The sequence below is a fragment of the Lotus japonicus genome, chromosome 5, assembly GCF_012489685.1.
Source record: "Lotus japonicus ecotype B-129 chromosome 5, LjGifu_v1.2".
Lineage (NCBI taxonomy): Eukaryota > Viridiplantae > Streptophyta > Magnoliopsida > Fabales > Fabaceae > Lotus > Lotus japonicus.
Window position 1 is genome coordinate 47,222,656 of NC_080045.1, and position 25,118 is coordinate 47,247,773.

Genomic DNA, 25,118 nt, shown 5'->3' on the forward strand with positions numbered 1-25,118 from the left:
AAGCAGGCAAGCAGAGGCGCCGACGGCCAGGGGCGCGGACGCGCGGTTGAAGCAGCGACGGACCGGTAGTGGGTGACTCAAGTCGTCTTTTTGACATTTCAGTGCTCTGTGCTCTTCACGTTTCAGTCCTCTTGACGTTTCAGTTTGAGTGTTTCATTCACCGTTTAAATTTCACTGTTTCTAATTAAAAATAGTACTAGGGTTTAAAATGGGTGGGTAAATGGATTAGTGGGCCAAAGTGCCAAACAAAAAAAAAATCCGTTTGTGGGTCTGCCAAAGTGAGTTAGTGGGCCAAAGTGCCAAACAAACAAAAAATTGAGGGTCTTTTTTTTTAGAGGTCCTGGGTTGTGGGTCTGCCTGCACAGGACTAGGGTCGGCCCTAACCGCAGGTGACGTTTTTCTCTCTCTGTTTTTTGTTTATTTCTTTTGAGCGTCCCAACTCTCTTGGTGGTGCATTAAGGAAGCGTTTAGTAGACAGATGAGAAGGGAACGGAACGAGACACATGGGTTTCGTTCTGTGTTTGTCATATTTTTAAGATGAAACGGAACGAGACAAAAGGCTCCAGGAACAGGACACTTTGTTCCCCTGGAAAAGGGTGGAACGGAAGGGAACGGAACGGAACACTCTCTTAAAACTTTTGCAAGTTCAAAAATACCCCCAATTTATATTTGAAATTTTATGTATCTAAAAAGTTTAAAATCACTTCTAAAATTGAAAGCACTTATTACATTTGTAGACAAAGTTAAATGAAAATGTACTTTTTCAAAAAAATCACCTAAAATAAAATTAATTATTTTTTCAAAAGTAAAATCAGTTTTTGTAAGCAATGATAAACGAGCCAATTAGAGTGCGTTTGATTCAAATTATTTTGGAAAAAAAAATCACTTTTAAATCAAAAAATCACTTTTTGTGTTTGTTTCAGCTGAAGCTGAAAGCAGATTATTTGAAACAGTTACTTTAGCTTATCATGAAAATCTATGATGATAGATGAGAGGAGATAAAAAAAAGTGATTTTAATTAGAGTAGTCAAACACGAATCAACTTAATTAAAATAAAATCAATTATTTTTTCAAAAGTAAAATCATTTTTTGTAAGCAATGATAAACGAGTCAATTAGAGTGCGTTTGATTCAACTTATTTTGGAAAAATCACCTTTTAATCAAAAAATCACTTTTAAAATCAAAAAATCACTTTTTGTGTTTGTTTCAGCTGAAGCTGAAAACAGATTATTTGAAAGTTACTTTAACTTATAATGAAAATCTATGATGATAGATGAGAGGAGATGAAAAAAAAGTGATTTTAATTAGAGTAATCAAACACGAATCAACTTTATGCTTGTCTCAAAATCTCTAAAAATAAAAATAAAAATTATAGTTAAAAATCAATATTTTTTAATCTAAAAAAACACACTTAAAATAGCTTAAATAAATAATTAGGTTTCTGCTTTTTTCAATGGCATACTGAAACAACTTAAACAATATATAAGTGATTATTTCATGAAGTAAGCAATAACTGTAAGACCAAGATTTGGTCAGGTGGTACAACTCTATGTTTTGATAATAACAAGTTTATTATTATGTATGAACACTTGTGGTACTCTAACGTTTGTCTTCTTAAGTTGTGACAAACAGACTCTGACTATAATTCAAAGACGATATATTAATCAGAGGTTGAAGACCAAGAGTAACCAGCACAACGCTTCTGCATTTAACTACGTTCTTCTGAACGGTAGCAAACTCTTCAAACGCTTTGAAGATTAAAGCGCTGATGTGGACTCTGAAAGATCCAAGCTCTGAAGTTCTGAAGACCAGATGTTCTGAGGAACGGTCCAGAAGCTGAAGACTTTGAAGCTCTAAAGTTCAAGAGCAAGCTGGCCCTCAAGGCCAGAAGCACTTCATGCTTTGAAGGCCAGATGTTCTGATGAACGGTCCAGAAGCAGAAGTTCTGAAGGTCAGAGGATCCAAGCTTCCTTCTGACTCTGGTCACACAAGCTTCACAAGTTCCAACATGAAGCGACGCCCAAGATCAAGAGTCAACTAGGCTAAGGCAATGTCACTGTCATTCGTACAAAAGCTAACGTACTATTCTGACTGCCTTACCTACGACGTTCAGCCATAGCAGGCTCTGGAAATTTCAGAACTGCCCTCCAACGGACAGATTCATCCAACGGATACACACTCTAAACCTTGGAGTATTTAAAGGCTGAAGATAGAAGAAATCAGCTAAGAAACTTTGTGCATACACGTGAAATACTTTCAGCGAATACCTTAGCAATATTTCTTCATTGTTCTTATTGTGTTTACGTCTGCTTGTTTAGAAGCATCTCTTTGTAAACCAAACTCTTCCACAAACTTTGTTTGTAGTTCCTTGAGAGACCAGTGAGGTCAGTATTCTTGAGAAGACTAAGGCAAGGTTGTCTTAGTTCTGCTAGTTCATTGTATTGTTAGCCACTGAGCAAGGTTGCTAGTGCAGTTGTAACATTCATTGAATAGTGAATTGCCTTCATTCTAAGAAGGAAGAAATCACCTAAATGGGTGGATTAGATTAGCTTGAGTGATTTATCAAGTGAACCAGGATAAAATCATTGTGTGCTTTTCTCTTTCCCTTATCTCTTGAACCTCGTGATCTTTTAGTCCGAAAAGATTATTCTTAATCTTAGAGGGAAATTTCTAAAAGCTAAAAACCCTATTCAAACCCCCTTTTCTAGTGTTTTTCATACCTTCAATTGGTATCAGAGCGTAAGTTCTGATTACCACACTTAACAGTGTTCAGAGATCCGGACCGGTGTGAAAAACTCAATGGCTACCACCACCAGCGATGCTCAAAGAGATCATTACAGTGCTAACCCACCTATCTTTGACGGAGAAAAGTTTGATTACTGGAAAGATAGAATCGAAAGTTTCTTTCTTGGATTTGATGCTGATCTCTGGGATCACATTATTGATGGCTACACTCGCCCTGTTGATGAAGATGGAGAGAAGATTCCAAGAGACAAGATGACTGAAGCTCAAAAGAAAATGTACAAAGATCATCACAGAGCAAGAACTATCTTGCTGAGTGCTATCTCATATGAAGAATATGAGAAGATCACAGACCGTGATTCTGCCAAGGCTATCTTCGATTCCTTGAAGATGTCTCATGAAGGAAATGCAGATGTCAAGGGGACAAAGGCATTGTCCTTGATCAAAAAGTATGAAGCATTTATGATGGAACCTGATGAAACAGTAGATGCCATGTTCTCCAGATTTCAGATGATCATCTCTGGAATCAGAATACTTGACAAAGGCTACACCAATACTGATCATGTAAAGAGAATTCTCAGTGGTCTTCCTGAGAAGTGGATGCCTTTGATGACATCCCTGAAGCTGTCTAAAGACATCAAAAAGATGAGCTTAGAAGAACTCATCAGCATTATGAAGAGTCATGAGATAGATCATGTTGATCATGTTGCTTAGAGGAAGCAAAGATCCATAGCCTTGAAGGTGAAGTCTGAGAAAGCCAAGGCGCTTCAAGCTGAACAAGTTTCAGAAGAATTGTCAGAGGATTCTGATGAAGATGAGCTCTCACTGATTTCAAAGAGAATCAATCACCTTTGGAAGCACAGACAAAACAAATACAAAGGTTCATCAAGAGTCAAAGGAAAACAAGAGTCTTCATCTGGTCAACGCAAGTCATCACCAAAAGATGTTACATGCTTTGAATGCAAGGAGACAGGACATTACAAGAGTGATTGTCCTAAGCTGAAGAAAGACAAGAAGTCTAAGAAGAATGTCAAGGCTAGAAAAGGTCTCATGGTAACTCTTAATGATTCAAATGTAGAAGAAGTAGACTCTGATGGCGAAGTTGTTGAAGGACTCATGGCTATTGTCAAAGACAAAGAAGCGGAGTCAAAAGCTGAATCAGATCCAGCATCAGAGGCTGAGTCAGACTCTGAAGATGAAAATGAGGAATTCGCATCCTTCTCTTTATCTGAACTAAAATCTGCCTTAGCTGAAATTATGAGTAAACATGATTTGCTTCTGACTAAGCATAAAAGGTTGAAAAATGATTTTCTTGATGCTTCTGATATATCTGCTAAACATGCGAAAACAATTTCTGAGTTAAATGAAAACAATTTCTCTCTAGTTAATTCCAACTCTGTTCTTAAAAATCAAATTTCCAAGTTAGAAGAAATTATTATATCCAATACTTCTGATGATAAGAATGAAACCAAATATGAAAAATCTTTTCAGAGGTTCCTAGCTAAAAGCGTAGATAGAAGTTTAATGGCTTCAATGATCTATGACGTTAGCAGAAATGGAATGAATGGTATTGACTATTCTAGACCCAGTAGAAATGAGCCTCCTATGCCTAAACCTAAATCTCTGTATGAACATTTTGTTCCTATTGGAACCACTATACCTGAAAGGAAGAAGAAAGGACCCAGAAAGTGGGTACCTAAGGAAAAGATCGTATATGTTGCAGATATCCTTGATAGCTCCACTGAGACTCCAATCATGGTATCCTGGAGGTCAAGTTGGTTTTGGAGGCAACGAGAAGGGTAAGATTGTTGGTTCTGGAACCATAGGTGTCGGTAAGGGTTCATGCATTGATAATGTTCTATTAGTGGACGGTTTAATGCATAATTTATTGTCAATAAGTCAATTAGCTGACAAGGGTTATGACATTATTTTCAATCAAAAGTCTTGCAGGGTTGTAAGTCAGATTGATGGCTCTGTTCTGTTTTACAACAAGAGGCGGAACAACATTTATAAGATCAGATTATCTGAGTTGGAAAATCATAAAGTAAAGTGTCTTTTTTCTGTTAATGAAGAGCAATGGGTATGGCATAGATGGTTAGGGCATGCTAGTATGAGAAAGATCTCTCAGCTAAGTAAGCTTGACCTTGTCAGGGGCTTACCCACTCTGTAGTATTCTTCAGATGCTCTTTGTGAAGCATTTCAGAAAGGAAAATTTACAAAAGTCCCTTTCAAGGCAAAGAATATTGTTTCCACCACAAGGCCGTTGGAACTTTTGCATATTGACCTATTTGGACCCGTGAAAACTGAGTCTATAGGTGGCAAGAAATATGGGATGATCATCGTTGACGACTATAGCCGCTGGACATGGGTAATATTCTTAAGACACAAGAATGAGTCGCATTCTGTGTTCTCTACCTTTGTTGCCCAAGTGCAGAATGAGAAATCTAGTAGAATCGTCTAAGTGAGAAGTGATCATGGTGGAGAGTTTGAGAATGAGGAGTTTGAGAAAATATTTGATACCTATGGGATATCTCATGATTTCTCTTGTCCTAGAACTCCTCAGCAGAATGGCGTTGTAGAAAGAAAGAACAGAACTCTCCAAGAGATGGCTAGAACCATGATGCAAGAAACTAATATGGCAAAGCACTTCTGGGCCGAGGCAGTAAACACAGCGTGTTATATTCAGAACAGAATCTCCATAAGACCAATTCTGAATAAGACTCCTTATGAATTGTGGAAGAATATAAAGCCCAACATTTCCTACTTTCATCTTTTTGGTTGTGTGTTATATGTTAAATACTAAAGATAGATTGCATAAGTTTGATTCTAAGTCTGCGAAATGTTATTTGCTAGGATATTCTGAACGTTCTAAAGGTTTTAGAGTTTACAATATTGAATCTAGAACTATTGAAGAATCTATACATGTTAGATTTGATGACAAGCTTGACTCTGACAAGTCAAAGCTAGCTGAAAAGTTTGCAGATATGAGCATAACCATTTCAGAAGAAGACAAAGATTCAGAGGATGTTAATCCAGAAGCAAATGCATCAGAAGAAGCTGCCAAAACTCCTGAACCTTCACGTCAGAAAAGTGAAGATATGAAAAACGATAGAAGGGGGGTTTGAATAGCGTTTTCAACTAAAAACTTTTCCCTCTTGAGATTTTGACAAATCTCTCGAATAAATAACACAAGGTGCAAAGATAAGAGATGAAGAGAAGCACATAAGTATTTTATCCTGTTTCACTTGATAATCGTTCAAGCTAATCCAGTCCACCCATTAAGGTGATTTCTTCCTTCTTAGAATGAAGGCAATCCACTATTCAATGTTTGTTACAACTGCACTAGCAACCTGCTCAGTGACTAACAATACAATGAACTAGAAAACACTAAGATTCACTCTCTTAGTCTTCTCAAGGAGCTGACCAAACTTGGCCCCTTAAGGAAAACAAACTAATTGTTTGAAGGTTCTGGGTTTACAAAGAGTGCTTCTAAGAAAGCTAAGGTAAACACAATAAGAACGTTTGAAGAAAGATTGCTAAGAGAATATTTGAATGGTTGCTTGAGCTTGCACAAAGTTTCTTAGCGTCTTCTTCCAACTTCAGCCTATATTTATACTCCAAGGATTAGGGTTGTATCCATTGTTTTAAATGCTACCGTTGGAGGGCAGATCTGTAACTTCCAGATTCTGCTGTGGCTGAATATCTTAGGTAAGGTCGTCAGGATAGTACAATTGCTTTTGTACTTGGATAGCGACGTGAGCCTTATCCTAATTGACTTCTGATCAGGCGACGTTTCATGTTGGAACTTGTGAAGCTTGGTGATCAGAGTCAGAGGGAAGCTTGGATCCTCTGACCTTCGTATCTTCTGCTTCTGGACATCAGAGTTGGAAGTACTTGGTCTTCAGAGCCAGCTTACTCTTGGACTTCAGAATCTTCACTTCTCAGCTTTTGAACCTTTAGAACTTATGGACCTTCAGAGCCTCTGGACCTTCAGAGCTTCTGGTTTTCAGAACTTTAAGTGATCTGAATCCATATCAGAGCTTATCATCTTCAGAACTTCTGAAGCATATACTATTGTTCAATCAGAACATAGTGAGTGCGAAAGCGTTGCGTTGGTTACTCTTTGGGCTAAATGCTTCTGATAGTTGTGAGTATTGACCAGAGTCAGAGCCTGTCATATAAACACTCAGAAAACAATGTTAGAGTACCACAATTTTTCATACACAATAGTTAACATGTAATCATCAAAACATAGAGTTGTACTACATGACCAAACCTTGGTCTTACAATCTCCCCCTTTTTGATGATGACAAAACCAAGTATTTTGATGAACAATTCTTAAACAATAAACTGAATACACTAAGAGTTTAGGGTATCAGAGGTAAACTTATCCTGAGACGTATGGTTTATTTTGTCGTCCTGAATCCAAGTCACAGCTTGATTCTGAGCTAAAATGAAGGTCATCATTCGTTATATCAGTCAGATTCATATATATATATATAGGATTATCAGAGCGCATGAATAATCAGAATCAAACAAGGAAAAGTATCAGAGTCAACCGATTTAAGCATACGATCACTTCTGACGAAGTGAAAATGTATTCCTTGCTAGTGCCCCACTGACAGATCTATGGTCATAAAAATGGATCACTTAATTCTCCAAAAGAAAAGAAATCACACTAACATAGCTTACACATCAAAAACTGGTAGTACTCCCCCTTTTTGTCATAAGCAAAAAGAATGGGGTGTGAAAAACTTAGTTTGAAGTACAAGGTACTCCCCCTTAGAGAAGGTCTAAGTTAAAAAAGGAGAAAAAGATAACTAGATGATGAGGTTAATTAAGAAAATAATTGATTGATGCAGATGAAGAAAATTAAATGACAAGAGCGTTTACCACCGACCAGGAGGTTTAAGACGTGCATCAGTTTCCAGTGTAATCACCTCGAGAAACTGCAACAGCATTAACTTCTGGAGACTGATCTTGGTGTATAAATAGCATTGTAACCCATAACAGTCTTCACAGAGCATCTTCATCTTGTAATACATACGACAATGGCTTCCGTTGAGTATTGCATCAGTGAGCTTAGGAGGAAAGCATTTGAAGAAGATTTGTTCTTCAATGTCAGGCACCTAGATGATCCAAGCATCTACCAACTGATGAATCAGTTGTTAGGAATGGGTCTGAGTCTAGAGATGGACGCGACTCTCAGAGGGTTCCTTGGGTTTGTCGAGGAACTTCAAGGCCTTTTCCAGCGGGAGCTGGAAAACTATGTTGAGATACGTGCGGTGGAGTCTACACTTCAAGCCATGGCAGAGGGTCCTGAGAAGCAGGAGGTACGCCAGAGCTTGGTCCAGCTGGAGTACAAGCAGCATCAGCTGGAGCTTGAGAAGGTGGAGAAGCGTAGGCAGTGTAGGTCTTTGAGGAAAAATCCTCCTTTTTAAGTGTAATGCCAAATATGAATGAATGAATGAGGTTTTTTAATAAAAATGTTTGTTTGTTAGTTAATGCATATGCAAGTAAAATAATAAGTAACGCATAGAAGAGGAAAATCAACAAGATAAATTGATTAAACGCAAAGTTAAAAAGATAACATAATAATAAGAGAAAAAGAAGGAGAAAGAAAAGAGAGTTCCTAAAACTAAGGTTTAGGCAGCTTTCCCAACCACCAATCATCATGGTGATTTCCGCCTCCTCTCGGAAGAGCTCGCCCAGCTCCTCCACGAAATCCAGAAAGATGCGAAGAGTTGCATCCAGAACTGGATCTAGATCCATTCCAAGCAACCGACAGACCAGCTGGCGGATGCTACTCACAGTTGTGATCTGTAGTGTAGAGCAACATACATATTCTGCTCAAAGGACCTTTCTCTCAACTCCTTAAGAGCTCTCTCAATATTTGCCATGCTGATTCTTTTTGAGTATGCATTTTAACTCAGGAAGCCCTTCTACTTATACTTCAGGAATGCTTGCTAGCATTTATCATTGAAACACCTTCCCAAGACACCGTTACCAAGATTATCCTTGAATGTCTTAAATTCTCTTGGTCGGTGATAAACGTTGATTCTTCTCTGGCTGGTGTTCTTCGCCTCATTTACTCTTTATTTTCTGTGAATATTATTTATCTTATTCTCCTTATTTCTTTTGTGAACTTAGTCCTTCTGAGGGGGAGTGCTCTGCACTTCAATGCTAAGTTTTTCACACCCATGATCTTTTTGCTTATGACAAAAAGGGGGAGTACAACCACAGTTTTTGTGTTATTTTTTTTTCTTTTGGAGAATTTAAAGTTACATATCGTTATGACTATAGATCTTTCATGAGGCACTAGCAAGGAATACATTTCACTTCTTCTAAAGTGATTATATGCTCCGATTTCCTCTATGCTCTGATATACAATGTCATACTATCCATTAAATGATTGACTCTGATTGATACATCACTTTGATCATTTATTCTTTTAAGCTCAGAATCTAGACTACTCTAACGTTTTCATTAAGTCATAGATTTAGGGGGAGCTTAGCTCAGAATCAAGCTCATTACTTGGATTCAGAAGGAGCTAAATAAACTATACACAACAGGATAAGTTTAACTCTGATACCTTAAACTTTGAGTGTATTCAGTTTATTGTTTAAGAATTGTTGATCAAAATATTTGGTTTTGTCATCATCCAAAAGGGGAAGATTGTAAGACCAAGATTTGGTCAGGTGGTATAACTCTATGCTTTGATGATAAAAAGTTTATATTATCTATGAACAATTGTGGTACTCTAACGTTTGTCTTCTTAAGTTGTGACAAACAGGCTCTGACTATAATTCAAAGACGATATATTAATCAGAGGTTGAAGACCAAGAGTAATCAGCACAACGCTTCTGCATTTAACTACGTTCTTCTGAACGGTAGCAAAATCTTCAGACGCTCTAAAGATTAAAGCTCTGATGTGGACTCTGAAAGACCCAAGCTCTGAAGTTCTGAACATCAGATGTTCTGAGGAACGGTCCAGAAGCTGAAGACTTGGAAGCTCTAAAGTTCAAGAGAAAGCTGGCTCTCAAGACCAGAAGCACTTCATGCTCTGAAGATCAGATGTTCTGATGAACGGTCCAGAAGCAAAAGTTCTGAAGGTCAGAGGATCCAAGCTTCCTTCTGACTCTGGTCACACAAGCTTCACAAGTTTCAACATGAAGCGACGCCCAAGATCAAGTGTCAACTAGGCTAAGGCAATGTCACTGTCATTCGTACAAAAGCTAATGTACTATTCTGACTGCCTTACCTACGACGTTCAGCCATAGCAGGATCTGGAAATTCCAGAACTGCCATCCAACTGACAGATTCATCCAACAGATACACACTCTAAACCTTGGAGTATTTAAAGGCTGAAGATAGAAGAAATCAGCTAAGAAACGTTGTGCATACACGTGAAATACTTTCAGTGAATACCTTAGCAATATTTCTTCATTGTTCTTATTGTGTTTATGTCTGCTTTTTTAGAAGCATCTCTTTGTAAACCAAACTCGTTCACAAACTTTGTTTGTAGTTCCTTGAGAGACCGGTGAGGTCAGTATTCTTGACAAGACTAAGGCAAGGTTGTCTTAGTGTTGCTAGTTCATTGTATTGTTAGTCACTGAGCAAGGTTGCTAGTGCAGTTGTAACAATCATTGAATAGTGAATTGCCTTCATTCTAAGAAGGAAGAAATCACCTTAACGGGTGGACTGGATTAGCTTGAGTGATTTATCAAGTGAACTAGGATAAAATCATTGTGTGCTTTTCTCTTTCCCTTATCTCTTGCACCTCGTGATCTTTAGACCGAAAAGATTATTCTTAATCTTAGAGGGAAATTTCTAAAAGATAAAAACCCTATTCAAACCCCCCATTTCTAGTGTTTTTCATACCTTCAATAACAAACGGTTTTTATGCAAAATGTTCAATTGAGTTCAATTTATTTTTATCAATCAAATATAAATCATGCGGGGTTATATATGTAATTAAAAATATGATTATGTTCTATTGACTTGGAGTTACCAAGCACAACACACAGAACATTATTGTTCTGTTCCATCCTGTTCTGTCTCGTTCCGTTCTGTTATGTCCTGTTCCGTTCCGTCACCAAACGCTACCTAAGAATCTACAACCGGAGAGACGTATGCACAAAGTACTTTTACTCTCAAGTCGGCAATGAATTAGAGAAAAAATATCTAAGTCTAGAGGTTGAGTGTGATCTAACATGTATATATAGAGGTTGGGGTGAACAATGATGAGAGTTTTTACCATTTGCTAGTTGGCTGCATTGTTGATATTTTAGACATCACCATCTATTTTATCAATTTCGTCTTACGTTATAGACCTGTTGGTTGGAAAGTGAGAGTTATGTTTGGTTATCCTAGCCGAAAGGTTCACAATCCTTTACTTGTCAAGTTATTTGAGCCGATCAAGACAATATTAGTAGCCTAAGTGGTCATTTGGGCAGAACTAACTTGAGCCCCAATGTCTAACATGAAATGACTATGCAATATCAAAATGATAAAGTAATATCTAATATTATGAAGTAAACAAATAAAATTTAATGAGATAAGCAATTTAAATTTTTTTTATTAGAATTTATATTTATGACTGAGATGAAGAGGTCGTCATAATTTTCACCTTATATTAGCCGAAATACTTTACTTGGAGGTTTGTATTTATTCGGTTCTTTAAGTTTTGAAACTTGAACTGATATGATTAAAAGGTAATCATCTTGTGACAATTATGATTTTACATTTATGAATAAACCATAACGACATGTAATAATGTTGTAACCTAAAAAAGTTTCATTTTCAATTTCATGTCTCTCGTTATAGGCTTCTACATCTTTTCGTATTTCTTTTAAAAAATTTAAATTGGTAAGGATGGTCTAGAGCTTTACCATTTCCACACCAAGCCTTTGCACGTATTCTCGCAAGCTGAAATTAAAATGAAAAAAATATAATATGATATATTTTTTATGACACAATGGAAGGGAAAATAATAAATTAGACTACGTCAGCACAACAACGCTGGTCAGAAAGCAAGAAGAGGACTAAGCTCTGCATGGGGTAGAGACCAGATTCGGTGGGCAAATGACAAGGGTAAGCCCAACGAAGCAAGTTTGTCAGTACACTTATTAGCCTCTCATGAAATATGGTGGAGAGAAACACGACACATATGAGTATAAATATCAACAATATCCATCAACAAAATTCTCAAATGTAACATCAACGGAGGACCATCCGACATTCCAATAGCATTTAGTGAGTCACTCTCGCAATCAACATGCCGAAACATGAGTCCCAGGTTAAAAGAAGGTTGTGCTTGATGGCCAAAATCTCCGCAAAAAGAGCACATAACCCCACAGAGAAACAAGAGAAACTGCCTAACCAATTTGCACAAGTGTTACATGTTAGGCCATCATAGCCAATCTGATGCTTATGGAAAATGAAGTTTCCATCAATGTTGAGCTTAACTTGAGTAGAACTCAAGAATATTCAAAGAACGTTGCTAGAACAAGGTGTTGTGTGATGGAAGGCGGGGATAAGAAATCATCATAATATTCCACCATAAGTGCTACTTGCTACAACACATACTCAATCGATCCATGCGTGTCAAAAATGGCATTGTTACGCCAATGCCAAAGCAACCACTGAATGATCCTAAACCTGCGGTGGTTTCTAACAAGCTATGATGCATGAGAACACCAACCCCAGCTCGCGAGATGGAGTGGGATATCGCAACATCCGAAGGCATCCCAAACCTGATCCAAATGTCTCGGGCGGAATCACGCAAACAGTGTAACAGATTCAATCTGATTCAAGCAACGAGGACAATTATTCGAGGGTGTTAAACCCCTAGCATGACTTAGATCATTAGTAGGGAGGAAAAAGCTTCATTTTCTCCAGGATTTTAAGATGCCACAAATTCATATAGGTAGCTAGGGTTAGTAGTGAAGCCACCGCTCTCATGAAGAGCCCAACTATAAGCAGAATGAGCAGTATACACACTAGTTGTGTTGTCCCTCCAAAACCACATTTCTTCCTCGTCAATAACCAAAAGGCCGTGAAAAAGGAGTTGTTGTCACAACACAACAGGAATGGGAGTCACAAGATTATCCAAAAGCCAACTCCCATGATCTCAAACATTTCTAACATGCAAATCAAAATTAGAAACATGAACATAGTTAACAAAGGTTCCAAGAGAGGTTCAAGGCATGACAAATTAGTGAACGAGAAAGAAGAATTTCCAGCCCCTAACTGCCAAGGGAAGTCATCTAAGAGCACACCCCACGCCTTCATCGGGCTCTTCCAAATATTTAAACTATAAGGGATACCAAAGATTTCCAATCATATTCATAAATTTACCTCTAATAATATATATCAACTTAAGAAGCATCTTCATTAGATAGCAACTTCAAAATCAATTTCCCACGTAAAGAGGCATTCTGAAGTCTTGTGTAGTCCAAGCCCATCAGTCGACTTTGAAGTAGTAACCACTAACCAGTTGACAAGGTACACACCACAAGAAACCCCATCGCGAGACCAAACAAAAGATCTAACTACACGATAAATCTCATCACAAACATTGCTGGATAACCAAAAAAACTGCATATGATAGAGAAGAAGAGCAGATACAACTGACTTAGCCAAACGAATACACCTTGCACGATTAAGAAGCTTAGCTTTCTAAAAAGCTAAGTGCATTTATTTGTTGTCCAATGAAGATTGGCAGAGAGTTTTAAATTATAAATTAATTAGCATAAAATTATTTTAAATTTTAATTGCATTAAAAAAAATAAGAATACGAATGAGAAAAATTAAGATAATAGTTATAAATTAAGTATAAAAAATATAAAGATTCGAAATTGATTTTTAAAAAATAAGGATTATAAGAAATATGGTTTGATAGGAGTAAATGAGTAATAATTTAAATTCATATTGAATTGACTAGTGTTACGTTGCTACTTACGTCATGAATGAAGTTGGTGATTAGGTCACGGTGGTGAGATGGAGATTCTCCCGTTCCCATTTGAATGTTAAACTCACGTTTCTCATGCTTTCATTTTAATAATGCCTCATCTGTCTGCTCGCAATTCACATGCTATTATCTTTTTCCAATTTATTAATTTAGACAAACAAGTGCTTTTCCAACTCTCTAGTAATGCTTGGTCCGCAGCTCACATGCTATTATCTCTTTTCTTTTCAACTTATGGTCCTTCTCTTTTGAATTATTGCTATTATTATGGAAAATAATCTTTCAGTTTTTCAAATGAATAAAAGTTTGGAATGTTTCGGCTCCAATTATTACCACGGGTTAGGATATGTCTTTGAGAATATAAGTTACTAGAGCTGCTCACATTCACCCATCAATAAATAAAACTTCAAATCGACAGTAAAAAACGGATACATAGTACTTTCTAAAATATAAGTTGCATGTACTTACCAACAAGTGTTTTTCATGGAAAGTCTTTACTAAAAAAAACAAGGGCTCAATAATTAATTGGAATAATCCAAACATATTAATTGTCTATGTGAATTGCAATCTTTAAAAATTGACACCATGTGGTCCTCGTAATGTGTCTTAAAAATTTTAAATTGGTTCAAACTTGATCTGTCAGTTCGGGACTTGACAATGAAGATAAGTTGCCTACGCAGCAGGACACATCTTAAGATTTTTAGGAACTTCAGTGAAAACATATTGGGTGTTGCTCCGTAGCCATTCAAAATATGATGAGGGTATAGGAGAGTTCAGATAATTTTTTATTTACAAGAGGAAAGTGTTCAGATCATTTTTTAAAACATATATAATAAATTGAAAGATGAAAACAAAATTTGATTAATTTAGTTTATTGCATTAAATTTATGTTTACTTCAAATTATTTTTTAAAAATTTTAAAATGCAGGTTGAAAGGAGAGAAAATTTAATTAATAATTAAAACTATTTTTGTAGAAATTAGTTGATGTATGATAACGTTAAAGTAAGATTAAAAAGATTAATGTTGTTTGGAGGATTCGCCTAATGCACAAGGAAAAGTTTGTACAAGGTTAACTGGTTAAGTAACCTCTTTTACTAGCTATGTTACAATAGGTCGCCATTAATTTAAAATAAATACTAATTTCTTTACACTTTCGACCCATATATATGTACTATAAATTATAATTCACGCCATTATTTCATGTAATCCAATATTTTCCATAGGGTTTTTCCCTACGCCACTCCTTCTCCACCCCCCTCTACCACGACGTGTTCATGTGCCACAACCACCCTTGTCATTTTCTCTCTACAAGAACAAAAACCAACATCATTTACAATTCAGCTAAATTCGATTTCTAGATGCTCTAACTTATAATGAAAATTTATGATGATAGATGAGAGGAGATGAATAAAAAGTGATTTTAATTAGAGTAGTCAAACACGAATCTACTTTATACTTGTCTCAAAATCTCTAAAAATAAAAATAAAAATTATAGTTAAAATCAATATTTTTTAATCTAAACAAACGCACTTAAAATAGCTTAAATAAATAATTAGGTTTCTGCTTTTTTCAATAGCATATTGAAACAACTTAAACAATATATAAGTAATTATTTTAAAGAAATAAGTGATTATTTCATGAAGTAAGCAATAACAAACGGTTTTTAAATAAAATGTTCAATTTAGTTCAATTTGTTTTCATCAATCAAATATAAAACATGAGGGTTGTATATTGACTTGGAGTTACCAAACAGAACACACAGAACATTATTATTCTGTTCCATCCTGTTCCGTTCTATTTTATCCTATTCCGTTCCGTCAACAAACGCTACCTAAGAATCCACAACCGGAGAGGCCTATGCACAAAGTACTTTTACTCTCAAGTCGGCAATGAATTAGAGAAAAAATCTTTAAGTCTAGTAGATCAATATGAAAACATTTATGAATAATACTAAGCTTTGAGTGTGATCTAACATGTATATATAGAGGTTGGGGTGAACAATGATGGGAGTTTTAATTTTACCATTTGCTAGTTGGTTGCATTGTTGATATTTTAGACATCACCATCTATTATCAATTTCGTCTTACGTTATAGACCTGTTGGTTGGAAAGTGAGAGTTGTGTTTGGTTATCCTAGCCGAAAGGTTCACAATCCTTTACTTGTGAAGTTATTTGAGCTGATCAAGACAATATTAGTAGCCTAAGTGGTCATTTGGGAAGAACTAACTGGAGCCCCAATGTCTAACATGTAATGACTATGCAATATCAATATGATAAAGTAATATCTTATATTATGAATTAAACAAATAAAATGTAATGAGATAAGCAATTTAAATTTTTTTATTAGAATTTATATTTATGACTGAGATGAAGAGGTCGTCATAATTTTCACCTTATATTAGCCGAAATACTTTACTTGGAGGTTTGTATTTATTCGGTTCTTTAAGGTTTGAAACTTGAACTGATATGATTAAAAAGTAATCAACTTGTGACAATTATGATTTTACATTTATGAATAAACCATAACGACATGTAATAATGTTGTAACCTAAAAAAGTTTCATTTTCAATTTCATGTCTCTCGTTATAGGCTTCTACATCTTTTCGTATTTCTTTTAAAAAAATTAAATTGGTAAGGACCATTTCCACACCAAGCCTTTGCACGTATTCTCGCAAGCTGAAATTAAAATGAAAAAATATAATATGATATATTTTTTATGACACAATAGAAGGGAAAATAATAAACTAGACTACGTCAGCACAACAACGCTGGTTAGAAAGCCAGAATAGGACTAAGCTCTGCATGGGGTAGAGACCAGATTCGGTGGGCAAACGACAAGCGTAAGCCCAACGAAGCAAGTTTGTCAGTACACTTATTAGCCTCTCACGAAATATGGTGGAGGGAAACACGACACATACGAGTATAAATATCAACAATATCCATCAACAAAACTCTTAGATGTAACATCAACGGAGGAACATCCGACATTCCAATAGCATATAGTGAGTCACTCTCGCAATCAACATGCTGAAACATGACTCCCAGGTTAAAAGAAGGTTGTGCTTGATGTTCAAAATCTCTGCAAAAAGAGCACATGACCCCACAGAGAAACAAGAGAAACTGCCTAACCAATTTGCACAAGTGTTACATATTAGACCATCATAGCCAATCTGATGCTTATGGAAATTGAAGTTTCCATCAATGTTGAGCTTAACTTGAGTAGAACTCGAGAATATTCAAAGAACGTTGCTAGAACAAGGTGTTGTGTGACGGAAGGCGGGGTTAAGAAATCATCATAATATTCCACCATAAGTGCTACTTGCTACAACACATACTCAATCGATCCATGCGTGTCAAAAATGGCATTGTTACGCCAATGCCAAAGCAACCACCGAATGATCCTAAACCCGCGGTGATTTCTAACAAGCTATGATGCATGAGAACACCAACCCCAGCTCGCGGGATGGAGTGGGATATCGCAACATCCGAAGGCACCCCAAACCTGATCCAATTTTCTCGGGCGGAGTCACGCAAACATTGTAACAGATTCAATCTGATTCAAGCAACGAGGACAATTATCCGAGGGTGTTAAACCCCTAGCATGACTTAGATCATTAGTAGGGATGAAATCTTGAAGAAGAAACTAGAGAAGAAGCTTCATTTTCTCCAGGATTTTAAGATGCCACAAATTCATATATGTAGGTAGCTAGGGTCAGTAGTGAAGCCACCGCTCTCATGAAGAGCCCAACTATAAGCAGAATGAGCAGTATACACACTAGTCGTGTTGTCCCTCCAAAACCATCTTTCTTCCTCGTCAATAACCAAAAGGCCGTGAAAAAAGGAGTTGTTGTCACAACACAACAGGAAAGGGAGTCACAAGATTATCCAAAAGCCAACTCCCATGATCTCAAACATTTCTAACATGCAAATCAAAATTAGAAACATGAACATAGTCAACAAAGGTTCCAAGAGAGGTTCAAGGCATGATAAATTAGTGAACGAGAAAGAAGAATTTCCAGCCCCTAACTGCCAAGGAAAATCATCTAAGAGCACACCCCACGCCTTCATCGGGCTCTTCCAAATATTTATACTATAAGGGATACCAAAGAACATCTTCATTCCAATTATATTCATAAATTTACCTCTAATAATATATATCAACCTAAGAAGCATCTTCATGAGATAGCAACTTCAAAATCAATTTCCCACGTAAAGAGGCATTCTGGAGTCTTGTGTCTCGTAGTCCAAGCCTATCAGTCGACTTTGAAGTAGTAACCACGTTGACCAAAAAAAAAAGAAGTAGTAACCACTAACCAATTGACAAGGTACACAAAACAAGAAACCCCATCGGGGGACCAAACAAAAGATCTAACTACACGATAAATCTCATCACAAACATTGTTGGATAAGCAAAAAAACTGCATATGATAGAGAAGAAGAGCAGATACAACTGACTTAGCCAAACGAACACACCTTGCACGATTAAGAAGCTTAGCTTTCTAAAAGGCTAAGTGCATTTATTTGTTGTCCAATGAAGATTGGCTGAGAGTTTTAAATTATAAATTAATTAGCATAAAATTATTTTAAATTTTAATTGCATTAAAAAAAATAAGAATACGAATGAGAAAAATTAAGATAATAGTTATAAATTAAGTATAAAAAATATAAAGATTCAAAATTGATTTTTAAAAATAAGGATTATAAGAAATATGGTTTGATAGGAGTAAATGAGTAATAATTTAAATTCATATTGAATTGACTAGTGTTACGTTGCTACTTACGTCATGAATGAAGTTGGTGATTAGGTCACGGTGGTGAGATGGAGATTCTCCCGTTCCCATTTGAATGTTAAACTCACGTTTCTCATGCTTTCATTTTAATAATGCCTCATCTGTCTGCTCGCAATTCACATGCTATTATCTTTTTCCAATTTTATTAATTTAGACAAACAAGTGCTTTTCCAACTCTCTAGTAATGCTTGGTCCGCAGCTCACATGCTATTATCTCTTTTCTTTTCAACTTATGGTCCTTCTCTTTTGAATTATTGCTATTATTATGGAAAATAATCTTTCAGTTTTTCAAATGAATAAAAGTTTGGAATGTTTCGGCTCCAATTATTACCACGGGTTAGGATATGTCTTTGAGAATATAAGTTACTAGAGCTGCTCACATTCACCCATCAATAAATAAAACTTTCAAATCGACAGTAAAAAACGGATACATAGTACTTTCTAAAATATAAGTTGCATGTACTTACCAACTAAGGCAAGTGTTTTTCATGGAAAGTCTTTACTAAAAAAAACAAGGGCTCAATAATTAATTGGAATAATCCAAACATATTAATTGTCTATGTGAATTGCAATCTTTAAAAATTGACACCATGTGGTCCTCGTAATGTGTCTTAAAAATTTTAAATTGGTTCAAACTTGATCTGTCAGTTCGGGACTTGACAATGAAGATAAGTTGCCTACGCAGCAGGACACATCTTAAGATTTTTAGGAACTTCAGTGAAAACATATTGGGTGTTGCTCCGTAGCCATTCAAAATATGATGAGGGTATAGGAGAGTTCAGATAATTTTTTATTTACAAGAGGAAAGTGTTCAGATCATTTTTTAAAACATATATAATAAATTAAAAGATGAAAACAAAATTTGATTAATTTAGTTTATTGCATTAAATTTATGTTTACTTCATATTATTTTTTAAAAATTTTAAAATGCAGGTTGAAAGGAGAGAAAATTTAATTAATAATTAAAACTATTTTTGTAGAAATTAGTTGATGTATGATAACGTTAAAGTAAGATTAAAAAGATTAATGTTGTTTGGAGGATTCGCCTAATGCACAAGGAAAAGTTTGTACAAGGTTAACTAGTTAAGTAACCTCTTTTACTAGCTATGTTACAATAGGTCGCCATTAATTTAAAATAAATACTAATTTCTTTACACTTTCGACCCATATATATGTACTATAAATTATAATTCACGCCCTTATTTCATGTAATCCAATATTTTCCATAGGGTTTTTCCCTACGCCACTCCTTCTCCACCCCCCTCTACCACGACGTGTTCATGTGCCACAACCACCCTTGTCATTTTCTCTCTACAAGAACAAAAACCAACATCATTTACAATTCAGCTAAATTCGATTTCTAGATGCTCTGAACCCCCTCGACCCAGCCTCCTCTCCATCGTTGAACTCTTCTTCGGCATGCAGGTACTTCTCTGAAACCCCTCTGGCCCACAATCCAACTTTTTCTCCGCCAATGAACCCCGTAATCTTGACAACAACAAAATAACCAACGGTTCAACCTCGATATTAAAAAGCACGAAAAAATTGATTCGATTCAACGTGCTTCCAGATTGGGATCATAAGGCGAAGATCTTGCAATGGACGACAAGAAGAGGATGGTTTCGAACCGCGAATCCACGAGAAGCTCGTGGATAAGGAAGCATAACGAGTGTTTTTGCTTAGAGCATAAAGGTGGATTAGGAATCCCTGATCGAGGTGGAAGTCACAAACGATGTTCTTAGGGATTAGACCATGGAACTTAATGACTGGGTATAGTTTCTCAACTCCATCGTCAAAATCGTCGAAGAGGTTAGAGGGCTCTTGGTTGGAATCCCTCCGATCCCTGATTTGCACGTCAAACCCCGACACATTCACCGAGCGTGGAGGAGAAGGATAAAGTTCTCCTTTATGAGATCTGGTAGCTTCCAATAATGATTTAAAGATTGGCTTACACAAGTTCCGCCAAGATGTGACAAAGTGGGTTGACAGGGTCGGGTGGGTTGTGCTTGCCAAAAGTAGGTTGGGTTATACCACTCCAATTTTGATATTCGAGTGGGGTTGAAAGGTTGATGAGCTGACCCATCAAAAAATAATAATATAAGTTGAAAAAACTCTAAACTTTAAATAAGATTTGAACAAGAAAAAAAAAAGAATGTATTATAAAAATCAATGATAAACAATTATCACAAATCATAAGTTGTCAAATTGATAACTAATATCTTTTCTTTGTAACAAAAAAAAATTCATAACTAACAAATCATAAAGTGTACTTACAATTTAAGCACAACCACTCAACAATAAATATTAACTCTACCAATAGTCAATCATATCCATACTCTTTTTTTTGTGGTTACATTGAGAGGTCTAGCCCAGAAGAGAAAAAAAACCCGCTAAGGAACAGAACCCACAAAGGGGATGGCAGCCTCCAAATCGTGCCGGAGCAAGGAGTGACACTCACCAAAAGGGGGAATCAAAGGAATGGGAACCGAGTGGTAGAGAGAGATCCACTTTAGCTAAATAGTCTGCTAAACAATTAGCCTCCCTAGGTGTATGAGCCACTACGATAGCACCATGGGCATGCATGAGCTGCAGGATATCGTGAGCAATCTGCTCATACTGGTGGTCCGTGGCAACCTCCTCATTCAGCAGCTTCACAACCTCCATGGAATCACTCTCAATGATCACTTGAGGCAAGTCCATGCTGATTATCAGGTCTAACCCGGATTTGATTGCTAGCAGCTCAACCACAAAAGCGTTGGAGAGCACCATGTCACCAAGATTTCGAGAGAACCCTATCTTCCAAGAGCCTGATTCATTATATCCATACTCTACTCTGCAAAACAATCTTACAAATATCACAAGTTACACAACCACGATTTGATTCAAATATTTTTTAAAGAGCACAACCAAAATATTGTTTAAATATCTTAAACCAAAAGCTATTAGGAAAATGCAAACAACATAATCTTATATAATTAAATGTTTAATAATATTATTAACTTTTGGTCCAACCCAAACTACCCTGGCCCATCAATTAAGTGGGTTGAAAAAGTGAGTTAAAAATGAGCTATTGTGTTGAAGATTCCCACCAGAAAACACAGGGTAATCCCATTTTTCCACTCTTAATTCCACCCACAATTATAAGTGTTGTGATATGAAAATAAAAGAAAAAAAGTATGCGAAAATGGAATGAAAGAAAGAATTTGATATGAATAAATTAAAGGTGACTTCTCCAGTATCATTAAAAAATGCAAGGGTTGTGTATCATTTTGTCTTCATGTATCACATTATCTTCATGTATCGTTTTTTATAATTTGCAAATCTAATAATCCAAAATTAAAACCTCTTATAACATCCACTTCGATGATTTTTATTTAGGTTGTTGCTTAACACTATTTTTTAGAGTCTTCACATAAAATTTAACAACTCATGCAGATTTTATTTCATCGATAAGGAGCACATAAATTTATAGTTTTTATTTTCACTTAATAAATGAGAGAGAATAAATTGTTTTTTTTTTTTGCACATCAGAAAATAGAGAATGATTTGTTAATACAAGATAGAAAAAAATTGAATTTATCCATATATCACCCTCTAAGCAATCAGGATTTCCACCAAAGCATATATACTTTAATGAAAAAAAGATAAATAAGCAATGTTGCCTATGCTTATAAGATGTAACCCACCGATGCTATTAAAGTTTTATGTGAAACAATTTTTTCATTTGACTACTATTATAAGAATTTAACTTAGTTTTTTTTTTATAGATTTTTTATGGGAGCATTTGAGGAAGAATGTTGTATTTATGTATTGAAGAAGGTTCAATTTTGGAAAGATTTGCCAAAGGCTTTCCTCGTGTTTCGCGTGGGTATTTCAACGTGAATTTAATATGGGTTATACATACTTATGTTTACGTGTTTTGATTTACTCACAGTTTTTTTTTTCCATTTAATTTTCACTCTCTTTTTTTACTAAATAATTATAATTATATATCATATCTCTTTTTTTTTTCTTTTTTCCTTACTTAATGTGGGTGTGATTGAACGAGTGTGAATGAAATAATGAGGATACCATCTCTATCGTATCTCTTATAAGTCATTTTGGATTGAAAACGATATCTGTTGAGACATGACAGCTCAGACCGATGCTTTCTCACTTGCCTCTTTATGCCTAATATTATCTTTTTCCAATGGACATTATGTCTAGATTATCTCGTGATTAGTTTTTGACATTTTGTGGACAAATTATTCTTTTTCTGGAAAACTCTTCATCAGCACCTAAATTCAACTCAATATGAAATAAGAACAAAAAGAGAAAATAACTAATAAGATATACATGAAGATATATATGTGAAGATATGTATGTATGTATATAAATAGATGTATATTATGTGTCATTTTTTAATGGAAATTAAAAAAAAAACTCTTTTTTTATTCATTGGAAAGAAAAAAAATATTACTAGTAAAAAGCATTTCATTTTTTTTCAATACATGTGGAATAAGAATTTAATTTAATGATCATTTATAAATATCTCAGTTTGTTTGAAATATAAACCTATGACATAATTTAAATATATAACTAAATAACTAATATAAAATGTAGGGGATTAGACTTGTTTTGATGTTCTCATGTATAGTTTTTTCTCATTCAATAAAGCTTTATTCCGTTGTCGAAAAAAAAAAACTAATATAAAATGTAATCAATACTAATCATTTCGATTTTTTTGTGCATAGGAGAATAACTAATAATTTCAATTGATTGAATAAATTTAAATGTTAGTTGTTATAAAATAATAAATATTTAAATTTAAATAAGTAAATAATTTAATAATGTATTTCAATTAATATCTGTTTAAATAAGTAAATAATTTAATTTTTATTTAATATGAAAATTTATTCAACATGGCTTCATGAGAAAAAAATTATGAGGTGGCTTATGAGATTAAGTACTAATAAGGTTGTATTTTGTTGTTTTTTCTCTTACTTCATTATTATTTTATGTCATACTACCTTCAGTCTTATTTATAAGAATTAAAGAGGAAAACAAATTGTCCTTTAAGAACAAAATAAAAATTTGTGTTATATTAATTATTTTTTAATTTTTTTTAGAAAGATGAATTTATTATCAAAGAAAGAGAATTACAAACGAAGCAATAGGCTTGAGAGTTTAAGAAACCTACTGCCAAAAATACGAAGGACAGAAGAATAAACTAGGCTAACAGAAAAAAGAAACTAGAGCTAACATAAAAAGCAAGACATAAAGCAGGAAAGAAAGACAGAATAAGGAGCCTTCTCCTAGCAGCAAGAAACAGGTCCAACTTATTTTTTTATAATGATTCCCTTATTAATTCTAACTAGTAAAATGTGTCTCATTAATTATTTTCTCTCCTTCCCACTCTCCAACATTACATTAGAACAAAGGGTAATTTTGAAAGTTTATTTTAATTTAGTACAAATTTAATACATTTTAACTAGTTTAACTACATTTCTTAAACTAGGCGATTTTTTTTGTTCTTATAAATAGAACCGAAGGTAGTACTGTATTAGATAAAAAAATGAAATAATAAATATAATAAATGGATGTTGTTCTCATGTACTCCATTTCTTTCATTCACTAAAATAATAAATGTATTTCTTTCATAATAAATGTAATAAATGTATTTATTTCATTCACTAAAATGGCCTTTTGCTTTAAAAAAATGGATGCCTTTTATGTAAAATTAATAAATAAGAAACCAACATTTCTCTTAATAGTCAGCACTGCATCAAGAAATTTTAACTCTTAATTAAAATATAAGTAATGAAATATAGTCTTGAATGAGTCCAGAGATCAATGAAGTTATGTTTGGTGTACCATTTAGACCATGTTCATTAATTTCCACTCCCTTTCTAATGAAGGTCTCAAATGGTCTTTACTGAAATGGCTTTCTTACCTCCCTAATATGTTTGGTGTTTTTAGGTTTTAATTTCTACAGTAGCTTGAATAAAAGACTTAATGAATAACGTCCAAAACTCACCCTTATATGTCACTATTTATTGTCCTGGGCCTTTCTTGTCTCTATGTTTTAGGCTTTGTTCACATTTACCAGAATTGAAATATACTCCACCATGTAAACATTTTAACACTTGTCACCCGAAACCAGAAAGCAACAATGTGAAAAGCTGGATAAGAATATGATGCTTTAACAAAAGGCTAACTGTTAGAAAATATATATTAATCACACGTCTAAAAATTCACTCCGTTACAATATTCATGCTATTTATTTATTAGTTCCCACTGTGTTGATTTTTTTCGTCCTTTTATTATTTGATTGAATGTGTGTGTTCATGTAACAGAAGGACAATTTCAGATATGGACCCTTGCTTGTTTTCATTCAACCTTTGTGGGCATAATTCAGCGACTTGCAGGTTAAAATTCGCCACATGTACTCTTGCCACCCCCACACTAGAAAATTATACTGTTTGAGTCTATTTAATTATAGTTTTTGAAAACTGTTTATTATTTTTAAGAACTGAAAAATTAAAAAATCAATTTGACACAACAGGTTCTATAACAATTTTAAAAACAGTTAATTTCAACAAAAAAAATTAAAAACAGTTTTTATTTTTTATTTTTAA